The sequence below is a fragment of the Phascolarctos cinereus genome, unplaced genomic scaffold, assembly GCF_003287225.1.
Source record: "Phascolarctos cinereus isolate Bilbo 61053 unplaced genomic scaffold, phaCin_HiC Scaffold_1;HRSCAF=81, whole genome shotgun sequence".
Taxonomy (NCBI): domain Eukaryota; kingdom Metazoa; phylum Chordata; class Mammalia; order Diprotodontia; family Phascolarctidae; genus Phascolarctos; species Phascolarctos cinereus.
Genome location: NW_027555514.1, coordinates 72,387,451 through 72,404,954, shown reverse-complemented (window position 1 = coordinate 72,404,954; position 17,504 = coordinate 72,387,451). Strand labels below are relative to the sequence as shown.

The following is a 17,504-nucleotide window of genomic DNA, read 5'->3' as shown; positions in this document are numbered from 1 at the left end:
GTGACAAAGTGGAGAGAGCACTGGGTCTAGAGTCAGAAAGACCTGATTTTAAATCCTGCTCTGGACATTTATTAGCTGTGTGATCCTGGGCAAGGCACTGAATCTCTCTTACCTTCAGTTTCCTCATCTGTAAAATAGGAATAGTAACATTGCCTATTTCACAGAGCTGTTGTGAGGATCCAATGGGATAACATATGTAAATTGTTTTGAAAACTCTAAAGCTATATATAAATTCTAGCTATTAATCTCTCTGAGCCTCAGTTTCGTCATCTCCAAAATGAGGGGAGTGGTCCTGATTGTCTCCAAGGTCCCGCCCGGCTCTAATTCTATGTTCCTATAGCTCTGGATCCTATAAAGCTGAAATCTGCTATTATTTTTAAATCATGACTTTCTGAGCTGTTCTTGGGATGAAATACAACTGATTTTGTTTTAGATGTAGACAACCACAGATTTTTTTAAAAATAAATGTTAGAGAGTAGCTGCAGGTGGATCCAACTGTATCTCAAACGTTGGGAAAATTAATATAAACTACACCCAAAAAAGGCATCAGGTCCAACTTGATTCTACATATAGCATTCCCAACTTGGTTTCTATGACATTAAATATACTTCAAAAACATAAAGAAAAAATATTACATATTTAAAATGTTTAACACCCTCAAATTGGCCAATTAGCTCACTGTAGGGCAAGCTTAACATTTTGAAGATTTAACTGCTTTTCATTTAAAATTTCAGTTGTCACAAATATATACAATATCTGCCAAAACTATTACTAGGTTCCCTGACTTCCTTAAAATCTTCTCCAGGAAGCCTCTCCCAACCACTCTTAATTCTAGTCTTCCCTCTGTTAATTATTTTCTCTTTATCCTGTATATATTTTATACATATTTGTTTGCTTATTGTCTCCACCACTTCAAAACACTCATTTATTTCAATTAATTTTAGAATTTGCTCAACAGCCTTCATATCTCTTATTTTCTTATTAATGTGAACAAAGTGAACACATACAATAAATAGGCTATTAGTGTTATGGTCACAGTATGTATATTGAGAGATTAAAAACTGACCTTTTAGCTGGGCATTGTGGTGCATGTCTGAATTCCCTGCAACCAGGGGAGACTGAATCTAATGGATCATGAGTTCCAGAGTGAATATAGTACCTGCACTAAGTACTGCACCAATATGATGAGACTGCAGGCCCAGTACTCTATCCAGTGCACCAGGAAGATTATTAAGAAAGCAAGCTTTGGATACATACAGATTTGCCAAGATCCAAAGTTCCCTCCCAGCATCTTCTGGAGGCTAACACAAGTGCATTTGAATCACAAGGGGAGCTTTTTTCAGTATGATGGAGGTCTGGGATTTTATCTTGTACCCCTTTTCCTTTTCTTCTGACAGAAGTATGAATTACTAGGGAAAGGACCAGCAGATGAGAGGAAAGCAGCAGCAAAGGGGCTGAATAATCAAGCCCTAAATAAGCAAGAGTTGCTATAAAACACACACTGTTGTCAGGTAAACCAGTGAACTATAAATCCGCCATCTCCTCTACAACAACGTGGAGGTCAGGAAATTCAAATTACTCACTCAAAGCAGCTTTCTAGTGTGGTGAGTGACATGGCTAATGTGAAGAAAAATAACCACACCTGAAGCGTGGGATGGTGGGCAAGTTTCATCTCTACACCTTTGTTTTCTCACTACCTCCTGAAATTGTTGGCTCTGCACAGTATACATACATACACTATATATCAGTCAATAAGCATTTATGAAGCACCTACTATGTGCCAGGCACTGTGCTAAGTGCTGGGGACACAGAAAGAGGAAAAAAGCCAAGTGTCTTCTCTCAAGGAGCTCACAATCCAGTGCAAAAAACAACAAACAAACAGATGAGGGGGGGGAGGAAGGAAACCCACTATCTTTCCCCCTAAACCTACCCCCCTCCTCCCTTCACTATTAGGATGGAGGGCAATGTCATCCTCATTGTCCCTCAGGCATACCAACTAGGGGTCAAGGTGTCATCCAAGCTGTTGCTGAGGTCTGTTGGTTTTACCCCTGAGAATCTCTCTGAGAGACCCTCTTTCTCGCCTTTGAAACTGCCTCCACTCTAGTGGAGGTCCTCATCAACTCATCCCTGAACTACTGCAATAACTGCGAGTGAGTCTGCCTGCCTCAAGTCTCTTCCTACACCAATCCATCCTCCATTCAGCCCCCACAGTGACTTTCTGAAAGTGCAGTTCTAATCACATCATCACACCACCACCTCCACTCAATAAACTCCAGTGGCTCCCTATTGCCCTCCAGGATCAAATACAAAATGCTCTGCTTGGCCCTTCATATCCTAGTCCTCTCTACCCTTTCAGGCTTCTTATACCTTGCTTTCCACTGTGTACTCTTTTATCCAGTGACACTGGCCTCTTGGCTGTTCCAAGAACAAAACACTCCATCTCTCAGCTCTCGCCATTTTCTCTGGCTGTCCCCCATCTGTGAAATGCTCTCCACGTACTACATTCCCTGGCTTCCTTAAAATCTTCTCCAGGAAGCCTCTCCCAACCACTCTTAATTCTAGTCTTCCCTCTGTTAATTATTTTCTCTTTATCCTGTATATATTTTGTACATATTTGTTTGCTTATTGTCTCCACCCTTAGATTGCGAGTTCACCGAAGGCAGGAAATGTCTTTTGCTTCTTTTTATATCCCCAGCATTTAGCACAGTGCCTGGTACATAATAGATGCTTAATAAATGTTTACCGACTGACTCAGGGGGAAGACAAGAAGCAAATAAATATATAAATATAATATATAAATGGAAGATATCATCATTATTATCATAATCATCACCTCCAAAGAATCTTGAAAATAATTCTATTCTCAAAAATTTAGTAGAAAAAGTCTATCTAATAAATTCAATGGGTCTAAAATGGAACTTTGACTCTGCCTCTTCCTTTTTCCTCAAATAAAAATACTAACAGCTCTTCTCGACTTGCTCATTTTTGTTCATTTTACAACCAATTCCCTAATTATCAAGGCTCAAAATCAAAGTTATCTGACTCCTTCCTCTTCCCCTCAATCCTGTCATTCACAAAGTTTTATCAGTTCTTCTTTTTCCAGATGCCTCTTCTAAAAATAAAATACGGAACTATTACATAATAGTAATTATTTTGTCCATGACCTTTGACCAGGCCATTTCTCTACTAAGTTTATTATCTAAAGAAGCAGACAAGAAGTTAAGTCCTACCTACACACAAACATTCATTCTAGTACTACTTGTAGTAGCAAAAGTTGGAAACAAACTAGGGACCAGAAGAAAGGTGAATCACTGCATATGTTTTGACATACAAATAGAACAGAATGCTGTTGTGCCACAGGACAATGAATATGAAAACACCCAAGAAATACAGGAAGATTTGTATTAAGTTAGGTAGAAGAAGAAAATAGAAACAAGCAAAAATACAACCACTGACTACAATATATAAATGATGAGAACAGAGCTGAGGATAAACGCAATGGACCGTGTTGGCACTGCCCTATTAAACTTAAAGCAAACAATCTTCTTTTCTTTCAACAAAGGGAAAATTCTGGAAGTGTACAGTAGCTGTTTGCCTTTTTAGCCCAACTGTTTTCTGGGAGGACACTATGTGATTGGTGGGTTTCGGTTTAACTGTTCTAGTAATTTTATACACACACACACACACACACACACACACACACACACACACACACACGTATATATCCACACATATACATATATACGTGCATATACACATATGTGCATGTATGTATACATATATGTAAAATATACATGTGCATACATATACATATATAAATACACATACATACATATGTTTTAGATGCTTCTACCAATACAGGTGTTGCTATCATTTTGTTTTAACTGCCACAGAACTAGAGGACTTCACTACCTCATGCCTTGGACAGTATACAGTTCATCTTAGTCTCTTTCCCCTTCCAATCCATTTGTGTGCCTCAAAGTACTTGCAGGCTAACTTTTATAAAACATCACTTTGGTCCTTCCAGTTCTACAACTCTATTTTATATCTTTTATATCTTTCCCACATTCAAGAAAGATTCTGGCTATTTGACTCTGAGCAAGTCACTTAACCTCTGAGTTCTCTAGGGTATATAACTTTCTACCACTCTAGTTATACAGGTATTGACCTACACTGGTAGAAGAACTTTCCTCATCTGGGAGTTGCCTATATCCATGAAATCATAAGTCCAATTCTTATGCCTATTCCACACTCAAACATCTCCAGGCTCTCCGTTGCCTTACAAAGCAAAGTCCAAATTCCTGGAATTCAAGGCCCTCCTCAATCTGTTTCTATTGAACTTAATCTACCTGTCCAATCATATCTTCTAATTGTCTCCTACATGAACTCTTTGCTTCAGTTAAGCAAATAGACTGGTATTCTCTCCACTAACCACCTCACTCCAAGACAACACACACACACACACACACACACACACACACACACACACACACACACAAAGTACCTTCCCCACTCTATGTCTTTAACTATATCATTCCCCATTACCTGAAATTCCCCTCAACCAGCACTTCTTGTAATCCTAGCCATCCTTCAAGGCTCAGCTCAAATCCCATTTCCTCTACAAAGCCTTGATGATATCACTCTCCAGAATCACATTCTCCTCTTTGACTCCACAACACATACAGTCGATAGACTTACGCTATGGTTTATAGTTCATTTGTGCACACTTTCTCTCTATGGATAGATTATAATTTTTACGAGATCAGGGACCATGTCTTATGCTTATCTGACTCCTACAGGACTCCCAGTTCAAATGACAGAGGTGATCAGAAGTCAGCAAATATCATAAGTAGAACCAGATTTGGAGTTTGTCTGAATGTAAATTCCAATTGATCTGTGCACATCACTTGCTCTGTGCTGAGTTCAAATCTGATCTTAGACTCTTACTAGCTATGTGAACTTGGGCAAGTCATCTAACCTGTTTGCCCCATTTTATTCATCTATAAAATAGGGATAGTAATAGCACCTACCTCCCAGGGTTGTTATGAGGATAAAATCAAGTTAATAAGCACAGTGCCTGGCACAAAGTAAGGGCAGCTATTAGTATATGAATGAAATGAAGAGGTTGTACTAGATAATAATGATCAGATTCAATTGCCTCTCCCACAGAGATGATGATACTCTTATTGTATCTAAAGTGGCACTGGAATCTTGGACAGTGAGAGTTTAACTGCCATCCTTAGGCAGAGTCTGGGAGGAGACAGAGTTCTCGAGAGAAATAAAAAGGACTAAGATTACAGACTTCCTGAGAGAACTGGGTCCAACCGTTATCTTTCTTTTTTTTATTTGTTTGTTTTTTTGTTTTTGCTAGGCAATGGGGTTAATCGACTTGCCCAGGGTCACACAGCTAGTAAGTGTTATGTGTCTGAGGCCGGATTTGAATTCAGGTCCTCCTGAATCCAGGGCCAGTGCTCTATCCACTGCGCCACCTAGCTGCCCCTATAACCATTCTCTTTCAAAGAAACAGGATGGGTATTCTTGAGAAGAAACTTGAATTCAAGTATTCTGAGAGAACTGAATGTTGAGACAGTGTTTCCAAAATTGAGGCGGCAGTTGTACTAATGGTTAAAGGTGACTCTGACTGTGATCTTGCTCACAGCTGATATATCATAAATATTTATTTATATTTTTGTTTTGTGTTTTGTTATATTGTTTTCAAAAACAAGATAGCAAATAACCTTCAATGTTTATTTAAGTCTAGGAGATTTGGGATGGGGAGGGGAGGAGACTGATATGGAGAAAGATGAACAAATGCTTATGAGAAAAGAGGTTTTCTAGTTTGTTAAATAATTATATTACTAGGGTAGAGGCTAATTAATGAGGAAGATGTTACAATTCTAATAACTAATTTGGAAAATCAGAACATACTCCCTTGACTACTTCAGAATTCCAGAAGAGAATAAATAAGGAAAAAAAACTAGAGCCAGTAGAGAAAGAATTGATCACTCCACCTAGGCAACACATGAGCATGGCCAACACTAAAAATCTGCTACAATAATAATAAAGTGTTTTAACATTTAAGTTATATATAATCTAATTTAAGCTCTATAACAGCCCAAAGGGGTATGTGTTATTATCCCCATTTTACAGATAAGGAGATTGAGGCTGAAGGAGGTTCTTTCCATGACTTGCCCATGATCACAAAGATAGTGTCAGTGAAACAATTTGAACTCTAGTCTTCTAGGCTCTAAGTGCAACACTCTTTATCCTATACCACACCAAAGATCAATTTCTACCTCTATAAAATATTAAATATATGTTGAGTGAAGACACTAATACAGACAACAGAATACCAATTCTTTGGCCAGAATAACCACATACCCAACATAATTCTCTCCAGGTTCCAAAATGACCACCAAGAGAAGAGATGTCATAGCTTTGAGTGATAGAGCACAGGGGACCAAGGGGACAACTGCAAAAGGCAGATATGCTCTGGTTATTGACACGACAAAGCAATTTTGTCAACATTGAAACTGACACTCATAAATAGAAGTTATACCTAATATTAAAGGCAATCACCACAAAGAACATTTGGAAACACAGCTGGTCTACCAGGACCAGCACAATTTGGCTGCAATACAACTCTTCTAGACTAGTCCTTTGCAAAGAAGAGAATAGAAGTCAGTAAATTCCACATGCTGAGCTTATATCAGGTAATTAAGCAAATGCCCTAAGAATATACTAAAGCACAATAGGAAATCACGGAATGCTGCTGTAGACTGATGGTAAACAACACTGGGAAGGAGGCAAGCTTGGTGAGCAACAATTAAAGATGGCATTTTACCAGCACACTCTTTCTGAATCCTTCCTTTGCTCCATCCTAAATCACCTTGTGCTGGCCTCATCCATCCAACCATACAGCTATCTACCTATCTGTTATCTCTTCCATCCCTACCCCTTTTGTAGACTTTAAATATTAACTAGGGCCATAAGCAAAACTTCAAAGTGAGGTGGAAGTGTGGGCACAAAGGGCAGAGTCAGTACATTGGCACAGGATGATTCCACTTCAGGAACCAGGCAGCCAATTTTCCCAGGAGAGTCCTGAAAAGTGGCTGGGCCTCCGGCAGGCAAGGTGAGAAGACGGCATTCACCTTTCACTGAATCTTGATGCTGTTACCTGGGACAGAGCTCTGTTTGCCCACATAAGAGTTCCGGCCTTGCTAGGAATTTCATTACTTTTTTTTAACCATGTAAGCCCCTTGGGGACAGGGATTGTTTCACTTCTCTCTGTATCCTAAGTACCTAGTACAGTGGCTTAAACATAGCAGACATTTAATAAATGTTGAAACAAATACGGCTGTTCTTTTCAAGAGAAGGCAACAGTAGCAGCAGCAGCACTAGTAGTAACTTGTATTCAACTTTAAGCTTTGTGAAACACTTTACAAATACTATCCGCTACTGCTATCCTCATTTTTCAGATGAGGAAACTGAGGTAGAAAGGTTAGGCAACCTGTCTAAAGTCACATAGCTAATATGAATCTAAGGAAGAATTTGCAGTCAAATCTTCCTGGCTCCAAGTCCAATGCCCTATCCATTGTGCCTCCTAGCTGCCTACAAATTAGGAAGAAAATACTCATAAACAGCACCAGACTCCAACTTCTAGATACTACAAACCAAAGAATAATCATCCTTTGTTCAAGAGAGGAGAAGACCACACATTGCTCAGAAGAAATGCACAGAGAAAAACAGAAGTTTTGAGTTGTCAACCTTCACTGTGTTCCTACATCCTTAATCTGTCTTCCTCCATGAAATCCTAAGTTTCCTGAAGGCAGAGACAGTCTCTCCTGCTGCTCCAGGAATTCTTCTCAGTGTCAAGCATAGCTCTGTGCCTACTGGAAGCCCTCAATAAATAAAAGTTACTAACTTGCTGGTGACTCTGCTGTCTGAGTTACCAGGAGATAAGCTACCAGCCTTTTATCCCCCAAACAGACCCAGCCAACAAAACCACAGCCATACATAAGACTTGCTTCCCTCCAAAGGTCACATGAGCAGGCATAGTAATTGGCTTCTAATGTCACTATGAAGTTTGGCAATGGGACATATCACAATACACACCCCTTTAAAAAAGAAAAGAGCATAAATTCCCTCAACCCAGAGGGGAAAATATGTGTTAAGCATGATTGTGCTGCTTTAGATCAACTTTGTTTCACTTTCTAGAGACAAGAATTCTTAAGCATTTTTACATCATGGACCCCTCTGGCAATCTAGTAAAACCTATGGACCTTTCTCAGAGTAATGTTTTTAAATGCAAAAAAAAAAAAAAAAAAAAAACCATAGGATTAGAAAGGAAATGAAAAATTAGTAATTTTTTTTCCTATCCAAGTTTACCAGGATTCATCCATAAGGTTCCATGAACTCCAGATATAGAACCTCTGCCTATACCAAATCATGCATTGTTCAATTATTCCTATCACTAAACAGAGTTTCTGAATACAATATAATCACAAATATGAGAAAAAAGAAAAAAAAGAAGCAATATCAATACTTGACTTTCTCTCAAATAGTGGGAGTTATCCAAAGTCGAGGTTTGGCTGGAGATAACTGACAATACAATGAAGAGGCTAGGGATTCAAGAGAGGACAGTTGAGACTTTAATTGGTTCACTAAGACGTCGAGATGGGGAGAAGAGAGAGTGGCTAGTGTAGGGGTGATGGCCTGTGAAAGAATTAATGGGTCAAGGGACTGGAGGCCACAGTGCAAATGAAGAGTAATGTAAGAGAAAGCAAAGGGAGATATTAAAAACCAATAGAATATGGTCAGATACGGTGATTTCAGAATTCTTGAAAATAGAAATGGTACATTTGTATGTGGTGGCAAAATCAAGGGCATGACTACCTTTATGTACGGCTGAGATGGAGTGGAAGACTAGCTCATGGGAGGTAAGTAGGTTGAGGAACTGAGTGGTTAGGGTATTGAGGGAGGACCAATATGTATACTGAAGTCCCCTATTATGAGGTCAGGTGTTGGGGAGGAGAGAAAAATTAAGCCAGGATCAAATCCATTGAGGAAAGAAGAGGAATGACCTGGAGCTTTGTAGACAACAACTATGAGGATTTTGATCGTACATATGAATAGCACAGAGCTCAAAAGAAAAGAGGTTACTGAGTGATAGAGGAAGAGGGAGAACCTGGAAGTGGCAATGGGAAACTAGGAGTATTCCAACTCCCCTGCCTCTTCCAGTGAGCTAAGAATGAGTGAAGTTGCAACCAGGACTGGAAAGAGTGACAAGAGAGGCTGTATCACCAAGCAGAAGCCAGGTTTTGGGTAAGAGCTAGCAGAGGGAAGGAATGGGAAAGGAATAGTTTGAAGGGAAGTTTATGCCTATGGAACAGGCATTCCACAGGGCACAGTAGAAGAACTGAATGGAGTTAGCATGAAACTTTGGGGTGGGAGGATTGGGAGTGGTGGTGGTGAGGAATTAGGTAGTAGGGATGAGGAATCCCAGAGTCACTGATATGTGAAGGGTATGATTAGGCATGAGAATGTTCATCATTGAGTAAAGGGTACCATTCTTGTACCCTCAAAGGACAAAAACAGGAGGAGACGGGAGGCTTGAGGAAAAAAATCTCAAAGAAAGCTCTGTGTTTTTAATCTTCATAAAAAAATTAGAATTAAACTAAAATCTGCATAACTTAAAGATATAAAACTGAAGTTTTCCTCAGATATGAAAATAAGCAAGCATACATTTAGAACACTTTTGCTTTTCTTCATTTTAACAAAATCAATTGAAGCCAAAAGCAATATCCCATAATGAAGACACTATATGGGTAATTTGGGGACTGAATAAAAATGCTAATTTCATTCCAAGTTATATAAACTGTTTTAAAAAACTAAGATTGGAATTTTAACAGATTTTTCCCAGTAAAATAGTTGGGGTGGGAGGGGTCGGGGAAAGAGAGCTCTAAGTTAAATCCTCTGCTTTTTTAACTTTAGCAAGATTACTTTTTAAAGAAAATTATGAAACATATAAGCCAAGAAGTTTTGAATTTTCAAGTTAGCAAAAGTCTCAAAAGCAAATCATCTGAAAAGTTAATTTAATTAAAACCAACAATATGTATTTTACCTAACAAGGTAAACCAACAGGTTCTCTCAGGTTCTTTTTCAAATACTGACTCCAAGCCAAACCCCAATATTCAAGCTCCATCACAATGACTCCATTCTAAACTTGCCTCACTTAGAGAATGCCTCCAGTTGTCTTGAACATAGACTTGAGAAGTTCACTTCCAAATTTAGATTTATTATTCAAGTCCAGCACCATGAAATTTTGATGATTTTTCAAACTAAGTCCTTTGCTCCCCACTAACCACTTAGTTGTCTAAGATCTACCAAACACTCCTATTTCTACTGATGGTAAATGCATTGACAAATAAAGCATAGTCCTTGAAGAATAAATAGAAACATTCAGAAAGAATCAGATGTATCCCTTCTCCTTGGGAAATATTTATTGAAAATGAAGAGAACCAAGTTAAGATCTTTTTGCCATCGTAAACTTTCCCTTTCAGGCATTATGTCAGAATAGGGGATAGACTGACATCCTGGGAAGGGCACTGAAGATCTAAGGTCCAGCTTTCACACTGCCAATAATTGGTTGTGATTCTAGGAAACTCACAACCTCTTGAGGTCTCAGTTTCCTCACCAGAAAAATGAGGTGAGAGGGACCAGTTGATCTTTGTGACCCCTCCCATCCTAATGTTCCATGAAGGCTATTTTCCAGTACTTCACAGAAGTAACATATCCCTTATAGCTTCCTCAGAATCTCTTAGTTCCGGGGCAGCTAGGTGGCACAGTGGATAGAGCACTGGCCCTGGATTCAGGACGACCTGAGTTCAAACACATAACACTCACTAGCTGTGTGACTCTGGGCAAGTCACTTAACCCCACTGCCTAACCAAAAAAAAAAAAAAAGAATCTCTTAGTTCTTTCATCAGCCTTCCAAAATCTATTACATTATGCAAAATACACAAGCAGTTGTTAATCAATGTAAATGTAGTTTTCATCAATGAGAATTTTAGGGCAAAGGTCAGCTCATGTGCTACCTCCTACAGGAACTTTCCCCCTAATTACTGATATTCTATCTCTCCTCAAATAATCATGAATTTATTTTATCAGTTTACATAACATGCAGCCTCATGTCCCAATCCCACCATCCCCACCTCCACCATCTCCCACAAGAAATATTTTAGTTTTCCTCCTGAGATCCCAAACACCCAGGATAGTGATTGGTGCAGAGTAGCTGCTTAATAAAGATTTGTTGGACTGAATTCAATTTTCACTGCTAAAAAAAAAAAGTTGCTAAGCAGATTAATACTGTGAAACAGAAACTATCTCTCCATAATTAACAACTTTCCCCAAAAAACTACCTAACCCCCCAGGTTTCTCAGACTATCCAGCTGTAATAGTGATCCTAAGTACTTTCTTAGACCTCAGCCAGGGCTGGGGAACCTGCAGCCTCATGGCTACATGTGGCCTTCTAAGTTCTCAAATGCAGCCCTTTCACTGAATCCAAACTTCACAAAACAAATCTTAGATTTTTAAATTTTTTTTTACTCCTTTTATTAAGGGGATTTATTCTGTGAAGTTTGGATTCAGTCAAAGGGCCGAATTTGAGGACCTAGGAAGCCATAAGTGCCCTCGAGTTCACAGGTCCCCCACCATCCTAAACACGCAGCAAGTTTATGAGGAGGAGCAATTGGTAACTTCACACAATGTGCTTCTGTGGTCTTTGGTGTTTATCCTGAAGGTGGCTATTTATATAAGGGGCCTCTGCCTTGATGACAATCCTCCTTAATGATTTGCATTTCTCCCAAGAAAGTCAGGCTTGGGAGACATTCTTCCATATGCCAAGGATTCTAATCACAGCAGAAGCATAACTTTAAGGAAACAATTAACCTTGGGAATAAGAAGCTAAACAGAAGCAAGATCCATACATTTCCTAACCATTTTTCACTTGCTTCAATGGATTCATAACAGAGACTCTTAACATCCATTCTCCTTTCTTATTCCATGCAATTGTTGTCCATATTCTGCCATAAATTGTCCAGACTATGCTTCCTCTAGGTCTTTTAACATTCTATGGGAACCAATGAAGCCTTCAGAGCTGTCCATCATCAATTCCTTCATTCTCCTTGCATGTTAAATGCACCTCCTTTTCAAATCATAAATGCCTTGGCTGAAATGACTCTCATTAGGCACAAATCATTATTAGTAATATGCTATAACCAACGTAAGTCTTTTCATTGCCCACTAGGTTACCTGTGGCTTTGACTCTTTAGAAACTCTGGAGTCTGAAATAATGTAGCATCATCAAAAGAATATTGCTGGGGAAGGGGGGAATCAATTCAACAAAATTAATAACTATTCAATAGTAATTAGCCTAGCAATCAACACAGGAAAAACCAAATTGATGAAGAATAACTGTTTTCTAAACTTTAACATACAATTGGATGGGCAGTCCATTGAACTAGGACATAAATACATATATCTTAGACAGGCAGTGCAAATGGACAGTGAGCTAGACCCAGAATTAAATATGAAGAAGGGAACAAGATGTATCACATTTGGCAAACTACACAGTGCTTTCAATAATCCCCATATGCTCCAAAACGCCTATCTTTTGCTAAGTTACATAATAATAACTTAAGGTTCTATCACAAATTACATCAATTGAAATAGGCAATGGAGACAGATAATGTTTACCATCACTTAAAAGTGGCTATTTCCTTAAGTGATGCAGAATCCAGGCACCGGAGCTGTCCAGCTGCAACTAATTTTGGGAAAGCAGCAAGGAAAAGCCCAAGTTTCCACAGTCAACCATAAAAATACAAGTCCACAAAAGACAGTGCCCTGGAAAATACTTAATCTCTTCCTAGAATCTATTGCCCCTAAGATGAGTACCATGTCCCACCAATGACCATGCCTGCCTCCACCTCTAATCCCATATTTCCAGTTCCTCCCTGAGTTGAAGAATTTCCTCATTTCCTGACGCAGGAGGCCCAAAGGAAGGTGTTCAGCACCGTAAACCCATGACACCCTCCAACTCTTATTCCACCAATTGGAGAAAACTATACAAATGAAAAAATTCACTTCCTTGGCTACTCTGGAACACAGCCATTGAGAATACAGAGAAACTGGACTCTAGGATGATAATGAGTCAATCAACAAATATTTATTAGGTGCCTGGCACTTTGCTAGGGAATGGGGATACAAAGACAAAAATAAAATAGTCCTTGCCCTCGAGGAGTTTATATTCCACTGAACTCTGCGTCCTCAAATCAAGCCTGGACTAAGCATCTCTAGATTTATTTTTTTAAAAATAGGTCAGTAAAAAAACCCTATCATTTATTTCCTAGCATTCACAAATTGTGCTCTTACCTTCAAGGCATTCCACAATTCCACAGCCTCTCCTTTCTCAGAACTTTTCTTCCACTTGCTCTTTCTAGCTAAACCCCAATTGCCTTCCTTCTTTTTCACCTATTTCTATCCCCACACATTCTTTTGAGACATCCTGTCTATCCAGAATGTTCCATTTCTAAGGTGTTTCCACTTAGCTTTCCTTTAAGTCTTACCTTTAGAAGATTAATGAGTAAGCAACAGAAGACAAAGGATGAATCAGTCATCACTCTTCCTAATCCCACTCTTTCCTTCAAAATTATGTAACTAATTTTTATGTTTGTTTGCAAAGAACTTTAAGGTGAGCTTCAGGATGGAAGGAACTATTTACATGATTAACTGCCCAACATAAGGACTTAATAAAGATATATTACCTGTAGATCAGTTATTCTAATATGTGTTTCTGTATCCACAAGGCAAGAAGGTTTACTGCTAAGTTTCAAGTAAGTTTCATGCTCACATACAATTTTAATAAAAAGGCTTGTAAGCTTTCTCACAACACTGTTCTTACCGCATTTAGTTTCTGACTGGAAAAAACAGCAAGTGTCATTTTTTATTGTGGAGAGAGCGCTGGACTTAAAGTCAGAAGAGCTGTGTTCCAACTCCACATCTGTCACACTTCTTGTCCTTTGGCTTCATTTTCTTCAGATGTCAAATTAGGTTTGATTAGCTATTCCCTAAAACGTCCCTTCTATCTTCACATCCTAGGTTTACCAAATTCCTACCCAATCCCTACCAGGGATAAGCCTAGCCATCTCCCCCATTCACAAGTCTCCTTGTACTAAAGTACTAAAGTTCTCATGCCACTGGATGCAGAAGGGTGTGGAGAGGAGAATGTCATGTAGTCACTGAGGAGAAGACTGAGGAGGCTTTAATGATCTGGCTGACTTGTCAGTCCTAAAAGAGTCTCAGGAAGCTTGATTCTAGAGGACCTACTCCACGTTACTAGCAGGTCTCCGCCTGTCCTTCCCCTTCCTCCCTCCCCCTCACCAGCTCATGAGCTCTGAGCTCTCAGTCTCTCTCTCTCTCTCTCTGTCTCTCTCTTTGACAGAGACAACATATTTATTCACATCCCTAAGCTTTCACAGACTAGAGACTGCCACCAGCTTCATATCCTGTCCATCCGGGGGTACTCAGCCAAAAGAAAAAACTTAAGGAATCCAAACTAAAATGTGATTATAAGGGAACATACAGTCTGGCTAAAGATGGAGAAACAACAATATTCACATAAGTAAACATAGCAACTAATTTTCAAAAGAGTACTTTTCTTCCCTTTAGACTTTCCCCTAAATGGTTAACACTTAAAGGGACTGTGTTTGATATAACTAACACAGCCTTCTGGCTAGGTCTTTTCAGACTTTGCTTCCATGAAATGTAAGAAACTAGTCATTCAGATTGTCAAATACAGGAGTTCATCTCTTGCAAAAACAGAAATGAGACACAGACTTAGATTTATTTTAAGAAATAAATAACCCTTGCACCTCTTCCTCAAAACGAAACATAAGTAAGGTGGAGGCCACAGTCACACTAAGTACCACATAAATGCTTCTCACTGATCTTTCAGACACTATATACAAAGAGGTGCTACATGTATTAAAACTGCTGTCCATCACTGGCCAACCTAACATAGGAGGAAGAAAATTCGGTGGGCAAACAAAAGGAGATGGAGCTATGCAAAGTATCAAATTATCCCTGCCAAGCATCAAAAATAATGCTTACTGACCAAGAAATGCAATACAGATGAGTTTACAAACCTGCAATTTCCAGACTACATCTTGACAGATATTTCAATCATATGGACTTTAGTAGGAGCAAAACAGCAAGAAGATGACCTAAGCTACTGTAAGTATGAGACCCCTGAATCCAGACCTGGGTACCAGTAAGTTCCAGAAATCACTTAGCTAATTATAACTGTACTTCATTGCAGAGCTATAACCAAGGATTTTCACCAAAGTCCCTATCAAAACTCAACATATGGGGCAGCTAGGTGGCACAGAGCACCGGCCCTGGAGTCAGGAGGACCTGAGTTCAAATCTGGCCTCAGACCCAAAATACTCACTACCTGTGTGAACCTGGGCAAGTCACTTAACCCCAACTGCCTCACCAAAAACAAAAATGAAACACAGAAATCATAGTTATAAGCGATACACTTCTTCCCACTCCTGTGCAGAGGTGAAGTGTCCAAGGGTAAGATGTATTGCACGTCAGATTTTTTTTCCCCTCATACTCCTCTTTTTCTTTGTTAGAAAAAAAGTTCTATTACAAGGAATGGCTTTTTGGGAGAAGGGAGAGATATAAAATAAGCAATATAAAAACAAAATATATTAAATAAAATATATTTTAAAACAAGAAATAAATAAATCATGAAGAAATATCCCGAGGAGGGAAAGAACAGACTGAACCCCAGACCACTTTTTTGAAGTTTTTCTTGCTGTTTTTTTGTTGCAGCCACATAGGAGATCTACCAAATCTCTTCTGGTGATCTTATCATCCCCCATGAGCTAAATTATCATCTCCTTCTTTATAACACCCAAATCTATATACAAAATCATCCCTTTCCTCAGCTCCAGTCCCCCATCATCAATCACTGTTGGACATCTCCACATGGATGCTACATAGACATCTCAAACTTGACGTGTCAAAAACAGACCTTATAACCTTCTCACACCCACACAAAACCCTGCCCCATTCCAACTTTCTTCTATTTCTTTTGAGGTTACCACCATTCCTCTATAGGTCTGCAACTTCAGAGCCATCCTTAACTTGTTACTCTCCTCATCCTGTAGAGCTAATCAGTTGCTGATTATTGTCAGCTCTACAACTCACATTCTTTCCCTTCTCTATTCTCACAAGCCACCACCATATTCAAGCCCCTCCTCATCTCTTACCTCCAAAATTGCAAGAACCTCCTAAATAATAACCCTGCTTCTAACATCTCCTCTCTCTAAACAGTCCTGTATAGAGCTGGCAAGATGGTCTTCCTAAAGCACAGATCTTACCATGTCACTCAACAATCCTGAATGATTCCCTATCACTTCTGTAAGAAAAAACAAACCCTTCAGCTTAGAATTTAAAACTCTTCAGAATCTGTCACTAGCCTACCTTTACAGACTTCTTTCATATCACTCCTATTCATGTACTCCATGTTCCAGAAAAACATACCTATTTGCTATTGCCCAAACTCAGAATTCCACCCGAAAATGCCTGGGAGTTTTTTCAGGCTGTCCCCCAGCGCCTAGAAAGCTTTCCCTCCTCACTTTTCTCTCAGAGCTCAGCTTAGGTATCATCTCTTCTCCTCGATTCCTCCAAACTGTTAATGTTCTCTCTCGCTGAACTTTCTTATAAATGCATAGCTGTTTCTCTCACAGAATGCAAACTCCTTCAGGGCAGGGATTTTTTTTTTTAATTTTTGTTTTCGAGTTCCCAGTGCCTTACACAAAAGGCGTTCAACAAATGCTTGCTAAACTTAACTGAGAGGGCCATCTCCAGTGGTCCTGATCTATATCTTGCCACTGGACCCAGATGGCTTCAGAGGAGAAAGTGAAGCTGGTGACTTTGCACAGCCCTCTCTCACTTAAATCCAATTACCTGCAAGTCATGGCAGCCCCTTCCTGATGCCATGGTCCTCATCGAGAATGAAGGACAAACAACAGCTGAACTTAACGGAACTGATAGGGCAGCAGCCTCTTCCTTACAGCTTCCACTAGTTCTATCATGGGCCTCTGGATGATGAAAATCCCCCCAATCTCATAGACCTGCTTTGGCTAAAAGGACAATACTTTATTAAAGGGAAAAGAGGCCTCAGCAAAATAAAATGCCAAGCTTAAATAACCAAGCTAACAAAAGAATTGTTCTTTTCTTTAACACTGTTTTACCCAGTCGACCCGGCAAAACCAAGTCATCCTCCCAATTCCTCTAATAAAGGCAGGACATGACAATGGGTACTTACGGCCAAGAGTGCAGAAATGCCCTTCCTTTTGCTAAGATCCAATATACATCCAATACCTGGCAACCAGCTAATCAATGCCTTTGGGGTAAGGAGATACATTCATAGA

General features: G+C 39.4%; 1 protein-coding gene across 4 annotated transcripts in view; it reads right to left on the bottom strand.

Annotated features, from left to right (window-relative positions):
- CCNY (cyclin Y) overlaps window positions 1–17,504 on the bottom strand; it is a 286,765-nt gene that overhangs the window by 257,435 nt on the left and 11,826 nt on the right. The window lies entirely within an intron of this gene.